The sequence below is a fragment of the Stegastes partitus genome, unplaced genomic scaffold, assembly GCF_000690725.1.
Source record: "Stegastes partitus isolate 25-593 unplaced genomic scaffold, Stegastes_partitus-1.0.2 Scaffold1599, whole genome shotgun sequence".
NCBI lineage: Eukaryota > Metazoa > Chordata > Actinopteri > Pomacentridae > Stegastes > Stegastes partitus.
In genome coordinates, this window is record NW_007579330.1 from 90,833 (window position 1) to 104,150 (window position 13,318).

A 13,318-nucleotide genomic window follows, 5' to 3' on the forward strand; every position below is an offset into this window, starting at 1 on the left:
AAAAGGTCAAACCTTTAAGTTAAAATCTAACGGTCATGTTTTAAGGCAAAAAGTCAAAATTATGAGTTAATAAACTTCGATATTCTTTTCAAATCAAGACAGATTCTTGCAGAAGTCACAGAAAATGTTGCTGCACATTAAAAGATTCATTCAAACTGTGGATGTTTTACACTTTAAGTCCCAAAGTCCAAACGCCGTCTCTGGGAGTGAAATCAAACTGTTTTTCTGCTGGACTCTGCATTCGATCGACGTCTGTTTACAGTCGGGTTTTGCCGACAAGAGAATCCGCAGGTTTTCTTTTGTGTTTCCTGCTGCTTCCTCTTCATGCCGGTGTTTTGCTGCCCGTCCGTCCTGGGACTGTTTACTGTCCCGGTGAATATTTCATGGCGCTCGTCTCTCATCCGCGGTTTCACTCTGCTGCTCCGATGAATAAATGAGGAGGCGTCTGAAAGCCCGTTTCTTCCTCAGCAGGTAAAATTCACACCTGAGTCTGTTCTGGGACTCGATGTTTGAGCCGAACCTGTTTAAACCCAGACGGGATCGACTGAGGAGCTAAAGGTCACTAAAGGTCAAAAAGTCCTTCAGACAGAATTTAGCCTCCAACAACCCGTTTGTGTTTTTAAACATAAAAACATTTATTTTAACACAATAAATCAACTAAAATCTGTTCAGGCTGATTTTTTTATTTTTATTTTTTTGGTACCATTGTATAATTTTATTGGGTTTTTTTTAATTCTTTTTTTTTTTAAAAGGATAATTATTTACATTATTATTCATTTCAATAACATACTGTTTTACAATGTTAATTTTATTTTGTGTAATATTTCATCCTCATTTATTTTTTTATTGTTTTTATTGCTTGTATTATCTGTTTTTAATCTCATCTACAAAATATACCTATCAAATATTTTTTATTGAAATTAAAATATTTATAGTATCTATGTATTTAAATCTATTTCATTATTTTATATCATCAGAATTAATATTATTTTATTTTACTTTTATTACCATTTCACTGCTTTACTATAATCAGTTCATTTTGTGCAATATATATTTTTTTTTTATTGTTTGAATTATGTTATTATACTACTATTATATTGAGTAGTAAATATTTTAGTATTTATATTACGCTATAGTATTTATATTAAAATATTTATAGTGTTATGAAATGAAAAATACTTTATTCATCCCAGAAGGGAAATTCAATAATTATTTAAGGTGTATTTAATTTTCTATTATCTGAAATTCTTTTGTTCGATTTTATTTAATTTAAATTTTTTGGTTTTACTACAGTGAGTTAATTTTGTGTAATATTTTATGTTTATTCATATTTTTATTGTTTTAAAAAAAAAAAAATGTGACAGGAGCGAAAAAAAAAATGCACAGAAACTGCTGCTTGAAGCTCAGAAGGTTAAACAACCAAAGAACACAAAAGAAACACTGACATGAGTCCCAGCTTGGTTTGTGTGTTTCTGTTGTGTGTCATGGAGAAGAAAACACCTGCACATCTTCACTAGAAGCTCCTCCAGCTGTGGTTTAGGAACCAAAAGCAGGGCTGCAAAGCTTGGAGCAAAGTTTACCTGCAGACGCTGAGCTGATGAGCAGAACCAGGTGAGCAGCAGGAAGGTGAGGCTCCTCCCACAGGAAGCGTCGACACTGCCCAGAGTAGACAGAGGCCCTGTGAACAGCACAGAGCGACACAAACTCACTAAATAAACAACACAAATCTGACAAATGAGCACGCGACCCTCTGAGCAGCAGAGAACTGGGCGAGCTGCTCCTTTAATTTCAGTGATTCTGCTGCGATGGAGGCGTGCAGCTGCATGGAAACAGCATTAGACACGGACTCTCTCAGGATCTCATGGTGCATTTCTGCTTTACAGTCCGTCTGCACTGAACTCACACACACACACACACACACACTCACATACATGTACACAAACAGACACATATGGTCGTATTTAAGGACGCGCAGATTTTTAATCAGATGTGTAATCTCTGAATCTTCACAGTTTGGCTTGAAATTACAACAATGAGGGTCTGAAGCAGGACTTCCATCTGGTTTACATGTAGTTTCATCTGTGTACTGGCTAACGTTGAGCCCATTGTGTTGTTTCTTTGGGTTTTTTGGTCCATGTCATCTAATTCAGGAGTCAAAATATGAATGATGAAGTTGTGCGTCTTACAGAAGTAAACTCAGGACAGCTACTTCTGACTCAGAGTGTGTGTGTGGAGTTGTGCCCTGAGTCTGAGCCGCATATAAAAGCTGCTGAGAAGCGATTTCCAAAAAACGCTGCTTTGAATACGACACCAAATGAGCGGCGACATATTGTGTCCCGCGGAAACAGCATATGGACGGAGGCCGACAATCTGAGAGAGTTTCGGCGGAAAATAACTTCAGTGGAGGCGACGGGCGCCAAGCGGCAGACGGCGGATCGGCGACAATGCGTCTTTGAAAGTCACATGAAAGTGGCGTCAGGTTTGACAAACGGTCTTTGTTGGTCGTCTCTCAGAGTTTACTCCAGCAGCCGAAGACTCAGGATTCAGCGTTCGATCAGAAAACACAAGTTTGTGACAGATTTGAGAATTCAGATCAAGTTTCAGGCATTGATCCTCCAAATGAGGCTGATCCAACGACTCCGTTACCCATAAACCTCTGCTGGAAAATCAGAAAGATGTGGAGCTCAGTGTGTCTCTGATAGAACCAGTGAGGATCAGTTTTGGTGAATCAGAAAATATAAGATTTAAAAAGCAAAGGAGGCAAATGAACTACAAATCCCAGAGTGCATTTCAGCGGCTGAGTTTCTGTTTCTGACTGAGCAGCTGGCAAAAGTTGTCATATTTAAAAAAAAAATTGTAAAAAATATTTGCAGAATTAATTTCTTTTAAGCTCGAATTCACATCGTATTTTAAGTTTATAGCTCTTTGTAGATTTTTTTGTTTTTATTTTTAAGATGCAGCATTTTGAAATTTGTCTTATTTCAAGATGTTAAGCTTCATTTGTCGTCTTGTTCCAGGGTTTAAATTTAAATGTTTCACATTTTTAGCTTGATTTTCTGTTTATTTTTCTAACTTTCCCCCTTTTTCTTACTGACATGTTTTATTAAATCAGATTTTTTTATTTATTTTTTTCTGATTAGAAACAGATTTACTGTTTATTTTGCTTAAAATGAGCAGATTTTTGTGGTCAACAGAATATTTCATGATACTTGTAGGCTAGTGGGGGACTCTAAAGTTCAACTGGGTCTTTAACTCTCTGAATTTAAACCCTGGCGTCCTTATATTAAATATTACATTATATCAGAAGGTTATTCGGGCCCCCTGCTGATGGACGGCGATATTTAAAGCTCTGAGCAGCAGACTGAATTTGCTCTCTGATGGATTTCATCTCGTCGGTCTGCACTCGGAGCTCCGTGTCGTTTCTAAACTGATGTCAGGAGCTCAGTTAGTTCAGCCCTCCAGGCTCAGAGCAGCAGCCCGGCCAAAGCCTCGGCTCCACTCGAGTCTCATCCAAGGAGCTTACAACTGTAATTAAATCATTAAATTCTCGTCTACGCTTCACAGAGCCGCGCCAAATTGACTTCCACCAACCTCATTTTCTATTTGAACACCAAATAATGATTTTCTGCCAGTCTAATTACAAAGCTCAACATCTGATCAGGGCGGCATCCGGCGGGGGAATTATCATACGGGCCCGGCATTAGACCTCATTACCGACCTGAGTGCAAAATTATTACATCTTGTAATTGGATGGGGATATTTATCAGCAGAGTGTTGGCCTGGCCGCCGCTCGGCAATCACATGCCCGACTGAGCCACAGTTCGCTGGAAAACAAAGCCGAGCTGCCAAGTTTAATTGATCTTTAACCAGCTCAGGACGCGGAGCGGGAAAACCCTCCTTCTGTGTTTGCCTACATCCATCATCCCTCTGCAGGAATGTGGGGAAGTTTTCAGGCTGCTTTCACTGCTGACCTTCTATCAGATCACCGACATTATAGTGACTGAACCCCAAAAGCTGCCACAGGGTTTAAAGTCATGTTTTCTGTTCCTTAAAAAAAATCATCAGCCAGAAACTGTAAAAACAGAAAGAACAGTCAACTTTCCAATAGTCCTTAAACGTGTCACGTGTGACATGATGGACGTCCCGTCAGAAAAATAAACCAAATCTCATCTTAAAATTATTTTATCAAAATCACTTCCTTCTGCATGTGTCATTTAAGTTTGAGTTCTTATGCAGTCGATTGTGTCTCTTTGTAGCTGTGTTAAGTCTCTATGCTGCAATTTTTGTAGCTTTCCAGTCTCTTTGTAGCCATGTTGTGTCTCTTTGTAGCCATTTGAATCTCTTTATAGCCACTGTACCACTGGGTCTTGTAGATATCTTGTGTCTTTTGTAGCCCTTTTGATTCTCTTGGTAGCCATTTTGTAGCCATTTTGTCATTTTGTAACAGTTTTAAGTGTCTTTGTGGTTGTATTCTGTCTATTTGTAGCTATTTTTGAGTCTCTTTGTAGCAGTTTTGAGTCTCTTTGTAGCAGTTTTGAGTCTCTTCGTAGTATTTTTGGTGCCCTTTGTAACCATTGTGTGTCTGTAGCAGATGTGTCAAGAACTCACTGATGACAGGCAGGTGGACACAAATGCTCGACACAGATAGGCTTCAGGCAAAAAGGCAGGTTTATTACCGTTCAGGGTTTGGTACACAGAAGGTCAATCAGATCAGGCAGAGGTATCCGGGAATCGAGAGGCAAAAAGGCAAGGTCCAAAAAACAGAAACGAGGTCGCGAACAAACAGACTATGACTTGACTTTGAGATAACGCTGGTACGAGGACTGTGAAGTGCAACGAACTGGCAACGAGACAGTGAGACACACAGGGTGATATACACGAGGTAATGAGGGGAGATGGGAAACAGGTGTGGGGAGGTAATCAGGGAACAGGTGAGACAAGACAGGTACAGGAAGTAAAACTGAAACAGAAACAACTAGTGAAATGACTTTGTGAAAGACAAGACATAAAACATGCACACAAAACAGAAACTTGACAGACATGACAAGATGAGAGTATCTCTGTAGCTGTCATGTGTTTTTGTAGTTGTATTAAGTCTCTTTGTTGTGTTTTTTTTTGTTTTTTGTACCATTAATGTCTCTTTGTAGCCTTGTTGTGTCTCTTTGCAACATTTTTGTTTGTAGCTGCTGTACCATTGGGTCTTGTGGACATTTTGCATCTTTTGTAGCCTCTTTGATTCTCTTGGTAGCAGTTTTGAGTCTCTTTGTAGCCGTTTTGCTACCCTTTGTAGCCCCCTTGTGACTGTCTGTAGCAGATGTGAGTGTCTTTGTAGCTGTTTTGTGTCGTTTTGTAACTGTTTGAAGTGTGGTTGGTCGTTGTTTTGTGTCTCATTGTAGCTATTTTTTGTGTTTTTGTGGCTTTTACGTCTCTTTGTAGCTGTTTTGTGTCTCTTTGTAGCTGTTGGACCATTGTGTTTTGTACATAATTTGCATCTTTTGTAGCCCCTTTGACTCTCTTTGTAGCAGTTTCAAGTATCTTTGTAGCTGTTTTGCATTTCTTTGTAGCCATTTTGTATCTTTTTGTAGCAATTCCGCCTCTTTGTATCTGTTTTGAGCATCTTTGTAGCCATATGATCCTGGATAACTTTCCCAAAAGGGGAAAAGGTTCAAAACCTCTTTACTGCAACAAACGTACAGATCTGATTAATCTTATTAACCACCGCCACCAGGTTGATTTGTTGATTCTCTTTTGTTTTTAACTTTTTCAGATTGTGACAACGATGTGTCTGGGATTTGAAAATCACCTCCATCTTCTTGTCTAGTGTCTGTATGAGCTTCTGATCTCAGTGGTGGACGTCGTGTTGCTGCCGTGTGCAGGAACAGATCATTCAGCTGCTCAAACCACAGCGCTGCATTTCTTCTGCAGCAGCTTCTTCCATTTCCATATGGAAGGCGGCTTCTGTGCATTAGTCATCCCAACAACAGGAAGTAAATGGCAGCGTGCAGCTCCCGTATAAATCTGGAGGTATTTCAGCCAACATCAACCACAGAGGCCGAGCGGAGCCTAATGGAGCCCTGATTACTTTCCTATTGAGGATGTAAACGCTTTCATTCTCGCCCGTCGTCTCTCATAAACCTTTGCTGCATGTCGGAGGTTTCTGTGATCGTCTAATGCAGCAGCGTGCTTTGACAACCATGAGAGGACGAGCAAACAGCTTCTCTGAACAGGAAGCAAACCTGACTGTCACTTTAACACCTCTGATGCATCCAAACCAGGACCAGAAAAAGGCAGGATGAGGACCTGTTAGGGCCTCGGACACCTTTACCTGCCGAAGCTGGAGTATTTATTGTGTGATTGTGTGTTTTTGTGTTGTTCACATGAAGTTGGAGGTCGTTTTACAAATGATTGTCTTCAGAGCTCGTCCTGGACTTCTCCTGTCACCTGAACTCTTCCTGCCTTTATTCTTTTTTCCTGTATTTGTCCTTTCTCTTGAATTTCTTCTGTTTCCTGAACTTGTCTCCAGAACTTGACTTCAACTCGTCCTGAACTCGTCCCATTTCCAGAGCTGTCCTGAACTCATCTTGTCTCCTGAACTCCTCTCATCCTTTGCACTTGTTCGGTTTCTTGATCTTGTCCAATCTTCTGACCTGGCCCTGTCTCCAGAACTTGTCCTGAACTTGTCTGGTCTCCTGTACTTGCTCAGTTTGTTGAACTTGTCTCCTGAACTTTTCCCAAACTCGTCCCATCTCTAAAGATTGTCTTCTGGCCTCGTCCTGTCTCTTGAACTCATCCTGAACTTATGCCATCTCGTGAACGTGTTTGGTTTTATGGTCTTTCTGCAGAACTCTTCCTGAACTCGTCCTATTTTCTGAGCTTGTTTTTGTCTCCTGAACTTGTCCTAAACGTGTGAATTTGTCCCGTCTCCTAAACTCGTCCTGAACTCTTCCCATCTTTAGAACCTGTTTGGTTTCTAGTCCATTCTGCAGAACTGTCCAAGAACTCCTCTGGTCTCTTGAACTCGACTTGTACTTGTCCCATTTCCTGAATTCGTCTTGTCTCCTGAACTTGTCCTGAACTCATACCACCTCTTGAACTTGTTTGGTTTGATCGGCTTGTCCTTTCTGCAGAACTTGTCCTGAACCCGTCCTATTTTCTGAGCTTGTTTTGTCTCCTGAACTTGTCCTAAACGTGTGAATTTGTCCCGTCTCTCAAACTCGTCCTGAACTCTTCCAATCTCTAGAACTTGTTTGGAACTTGTCCTTTCTGCAGAACTGTCCTAGAACTCCTCTGGTCTCTTGAACTCGTCTTGAACTTGTCCCATTTCCTGAACTCGTTTCGTCCTGTATCCTAAATTCTCCTGAACTTGTGTAACCACCCTGTCTCTTGACCTCATCCTGTCTCTTGACCTCGTCATGTCTCTTGACCTGGTTCTTGACCTGGTTCTACCGCCCTGAACTGGTCCCGTTTCAAGAACATGTCCCCCCAGTCTCCTGGACTTGTTATGGACTTAGCATGTCGCCTGAATTCATTCTGTCTCCTGAAACCATCCCAGCTCCCTGGGTGACATCACAACTCTCTACGTCCATCGTCACTTGCAGTCTGAGTTTACACTTCTTTACTTCTTTGCATAAGTAAAGCATTAAACTGACTAAAAGTACCAAACTGTTATTATTACTGGTGAGTCCTCTTCTGCACCTCATTCTACATTCTTGGATTATAACATCCCGTCACGCCTCCTGCTCCGGCTTCCTCAGCTGAGTTTGTTCCACTGTGAGAAAACAAATTATTTTCTGGAAGTGTTATTTTCTCTGACAGCGTCTGATGACGGTTCTCTGCGAGCTGATTTCCTCCCGTCTGGCAGCAGCTGAGAGCGTCACATTGAGCGCCGACGGTGTCCAGGCCCAGCCGTCCTCTTTAATCAGCGCTGCCTGTCAGGACGCCGCCCGCGGCTCATTAAGAGCCTCACTCCTGGCTCTCTGCAGGCCTGCTGGGCACACCTTTACACCGGCAAACACATCGCTGTATGACGGCAGCGGCTGACTGACAGCCAGCCGGAGTTCAGCTCGCTGATGGAGCTGGAGAATGTCACCAGCAGTGACTGACGTTAAGGCCGCGAGAGAACGGCCGGGAGGCAGGACGACTGCAGACTGAGACATCTGATGTGAAAAGTGTCGCTCACAGTCACAAACTCTCAGACAATTAGCACCATTTTTAGCCTCTTTTAGCAGCTCGTTTTGTTTTTTTTGGCACATTTCCTACATTTTTTTTCTGCCTCTACAGATCTCGCCCTCGTCAGACACGTAATCCAATGTGCTAAGACTAAACACAGGAAGTACTTATGACCTGTATCTGATGATTGGACATCTGTTGTACTGAAATGTAAAAATATTCTGCCACAGAAAGATCGATAACCACATAGTCAGAGAAAAACAGCAAAAGATATTAATAAACAGGAAACTATGCAGCTAAAATCATAGAACAGCTAACTACACAGCTAAAGATAGAAAGATGCTAATGACATTAAAAAAAAAGCTAATCCCAGAGCTGGTCATAAAAAGCTGCTAACTACACAGCTAAAGGAACAGAAAGAAGTTAGCAACACGGCTAAGGTAATAGAAAGATGCTAATTACATAACAGAAGCTAACTACACAGCTAAAGTCATAGAAATATTCTAATGACATGAAAGAAGCTAATTACACAGCTAAAATCATAGAAAGATGCTATCAGCTAAAGTTACAGACAGAAGCTAACTACACAGCTAAAATCATAGAAAGATGCTAATGACACAATACCTTTTAACTACACAGCTACACTTAGCAAAAAGCTTCTTATGAAGCTAAAGTCATAGCGGGAGCTAACAATGCAGCTAAAGCCACATTAAGAAGCTAACTACACAGCTAAACTCAGAGCGCTTTATCAAGAGAAAGCTAGCTGCCAACTTGTTTACATACCAACATGGACTCAACTGTAAGTTAATATGCTATAGAGAAACTTAGCCAAACACAGAAACAATTTGATTTTTTTTTTAACATCTTATGAAAAATCACATAAATATTTTATAAAACATTGAATGAGATGAATGTTTTCATTTGACGACAAAAACCTTTCACACAATCAAAAACTGTACATAATTAGCTCTTTCAGCATTCATCTACAATAAGACAGTTGCATCTGCCTTTAGCTTAGCATCATGTATTCATTCCTTTAATGTCTGAATCCTGGTTTCTTTAACAGAAGACTGCATCTGCAACGACTAGTCAATTAGCTGATTACACTGAATCTAATTAGCCTCCAGATATTTTAAAATTCATATTAAAAGAAAAACAGTAATAGAAATGCTGTTGTAATGTTGCAGTTATTACTATTAATATCAACTGGATGTAACCAAACATTTAAGGATGTCAGCTTGGTCTGTGGCAAATCTTTAATTAGTATTTTATTTTATTTTTTAAATTTACAAGCACTTTATAGGCAAAACAATCAACTGAGAAAATAACAAACAGGTTAACTGAAAATCTATCTGAATAAAAAAAATGTTAAGGCTCAGACTTTTAGAATAAAGAATAAGTGTGAAGATATTTTATGTTTTTTCATTTTTAAAAATTGGAACACTGCAATAATAAACCTTGAAAATTACATTAATTAAACACTATTTGGAAAAAGTGATGCAATGAGAAGCTTTGTTGAACAGAAGTTTTCAGCTGGTTGAGGTTCCAGAGCTGCACATCAGAGCGGCTCCGTGAACAAAGCCACGTTCCCTTCGGGCTGCAGGCGGCAGCACATCACAGGCCGCTCCGTCGCCTTCGCTTTGTAAACCTTTGATGTGGCTTTTCAGCTCATTAGGCCCCATTTCCCACTGACTGGGCGTCATGGTGATGGCCATTCTGGGCCCAACAATGACCCGGCGACGAGTTAATGGCTCTGTTTTCATTCTCAGGCCGCCTCGTCCTCGCCGGCCGGCCTCTTAACGGGCTTTGTGAGCGCTGACAGCTGTGGGAAAACACCGGAGTCAGAGATCAGCGCGGAGGTCGGAGGTCACCACATTGTTGTCCCATCGAGGAGGCGGGAGGTGAAGAGCTCCCAGACATCGGTTTCCCCTCCCTCCACGCCTCTTTGTACGGCGACACGGACACTCCCGGCAACCACTCGGCTCCTGAAAAGGCCTCGCTTTCACGCGTTTTGTTGCTAAATAGCTGTTGATGAGCTGAGCGGGTGAAATTAATGGCAGCGCGGGGCAGTAAAACGCTGCTCCTTGTTAGGAAATGAGCTTGTAAATGCAGATTGATGCCTCGGCGGCGATTCACGGAGCGATCAATCTGGTGTCGGAGGTCGTGGCCGAGAAAGACGAGAGAAAAACGAATCATTTGTTCAAAAGAGGGAAGAGTTTACGGCGACACTTTTTACCCTCCAAACGAGTTTTGCAATGTTAAGCTTAGATTTGGTTATTTTTCCCACATGGACCCAAACATTCTGCTCGTTTTAGGGTCATTTAAAATCCAGCTACTCTTTCTGTTTTTGCAATTTCTGGCAGACAAACTGTGTCATTATTTTAAATTTTTTGTAAACACAAGAAACTTTTAAAACTCACTGCAGGTTTTTTGGGATTCAGAGGCTCAACAGAAGCTGTGAGTTGCATCGATTTGCGAAGTCGTGTGTCATGAATCAACATATACAACATTTTGTCCAAAGGTGTCACCAGTACTGGACAGTAACGGTGCCTTCACATGCTGTAGATATCTTTGTATTTTTAATTTGTTTCCACACTCGTCTCCTCTCTTCATCTGTGTAAACGCTGCCTGCAGTTCCTGGATTTTAAATATGCGACGTTTGATCCCAGCAGATACCGTTGTGGCGTCTCAGTTGCGCTAAAATCCAAATTACACCGCAGACGATTGGTTTAAGAACCATCAGAAAGTTTGGAAGTCACACAATTTACTCTGTTTTTACTGTTTCTGATTGGCTAAAAAAAACCAAAACAAACATGCCTTCTAATGTCACTGGCAGGTTCATGGTTAACGAGAATTAACTTTTTTTATTTGGAGCCTAAAAGACCTTTTCCTGATCCGTAAACGTCACATCTGGATTAAAGAAACCTGGATCTGCAGCTGGAGTCCTACAGAATCAACAACTTTTTGAAGGGTGACAGCTTGAACCTGCACAAGAACCACAAAGAGCCATGAAGTGAACATCAGAAATCATCACAACAGTTTAAAAAAAATCACACAATTTTAAAAACCCATCCTGCTCCAGCTGTTTTTATGGGGCCTGTTTATCATATATCATCCTAACTGATGTCCAACAGATTAAACCTCCAGAAACCAGAGAATAAGACTGAAAATCATTCTTCAGTATTACAGTAATAGTTCAACAGTACTGCTGCTGACTGGACAAAATGTGAACAAATTCAGGCTAAAAATAATAAACAGGATCAAATTTAATTATAAGAAATAACAGAACTGAGAAGAGTGAGACATGACAATAATATTTTTGACATTGATGAGGCTTAAAATGTCTCATTTATGTGTTTTTTATATGACTGGGATCGTCTATTCTGCTCATTCTTATGCACATATCTGCAGGTTTTAGTGGTTTCATGGTGTTTTCTGGTGTATTTACTGACAGTGTGTCTATTGTGTCTCATGCTAACTTTGCATGGTTTAGGTATAATCTGTGATTCTTTTATGATTTAAAAAACAAACAAATAAATAAATTAAAAATATTTCTGTTCTTTATTTCAAAAGCTGTGTCACTTTTCAGAAATAAAAAAATGAAAAACTACTCAAACGTGGTCCATTTTTTAAAAATTAGCAGTTCTTTAAAAAAAAAAAATTTCATTTATAAACCACAACTTTGAACCTGCAAAACAAAATTGTCAACATGAGTTGTTGTTGCCAGACCAAGATGGCGACCAAAGAACGAAGACAAAAAAAAACCTCAAACAAACATAAACACCAGATTTTATATTTAAATCTGTAACATTTAGATATGAACCAAAAACCTTAAATAATTAAAATGGGACGTTTTATGGATTCAGTGAAGCTGCACAAACCTCCTTGTTGTGCAGACGATGCATGTGAATCTGCACCTTCTTTATGTTCTGGATGTTCCCATTAGCTGAGCGCTGGTTTGCTCGCTGGCCTTTAGTCACAGCTGGACTGAAGCACATTAAGCAGAGTGAGCGTTTGGTATTAGCGTCTCGCTGGCTGCTTATCATTTACACAAACGCTGCTGCTTCGCCTTATTAAAGCAGATAATGAGCTTTATGCTGTAAGCAGCCAATGGACTGGAAGTTAATGAAGACATTTACAGGAGGGAGGCTGAGACGTGTTCTTAGCGTGTCCAACATTTACGGACGATTCCTTCCACAGATTCAACACCATCAGTTTCACCGAGTGGAAAAAACATCGAAGTCTATATTTAACCACAACCGAAGAATTTCATATTCACAACTTTGAGTCACAACAAACGACAACTTTTGCTCTTCTTTGCATCAGTTAAACAGCTTATAGTCCATTTAAATCCATTCACTCCCAAGAGACAACAAGAAACACTCTAAAACTATTCTCATTAGTATGGAGGCCCACGTCTGCCAGTAAAGCTGTCGTATTTTACCAACAACAAGAGTTACTTACTTCATAGAAAGTCACATTTTTTTAAGCTAAAATTGATCATTTTTTCGATAAAAAGTTCAAATTGCCTGAAAATTTTGATTGTATTTAAGCAAAAACAGAATATTTTTGTGATGAAAGTTAAAATTTTGTCATATTTTTTCTCACTGTGGACTAATATAAGTGCATTTTGATAAAACATTGCATCTGTAAGCTGAGATTTGGTGAATTTTCCTGAGGACGGATGCTTTACCTTTTTGTTTAGAAGACAACAAACCATTCATACTCAAAATTCTGACTTATGATAAATATGATTCTCAAACTGTGACCGACTTTTCCTCCTTATTTTGTATTTTCGGGCAGCAGTGGGCTTCCATACATCTGAATGATCAGTTCAAATGAATCTACATCATTAAATGAGTTTTTGTGCTGAGAAACCTTCGTTGGGCGGCAGACCAGCAGGATTCTCAGGGGGCGGGGCTTCCAGCAGGATGGTGACATCATACAGTGACGTCATACAGTAGTGATGTCATACATAGAGGTCCAAAGCGTCGTGAGTCGTCGACTGAGGCAGCGTCCCGAAGTCCAGCTGGAGTTGACCCTGACTGCGAGATCGAGTCAACAACAGAGATGGAAGAACGTAACGCTGCGTCCTCCGACTGCGACAGAACCGCCCTGAAAATACACCAACAACAAAGGTAATACTGCA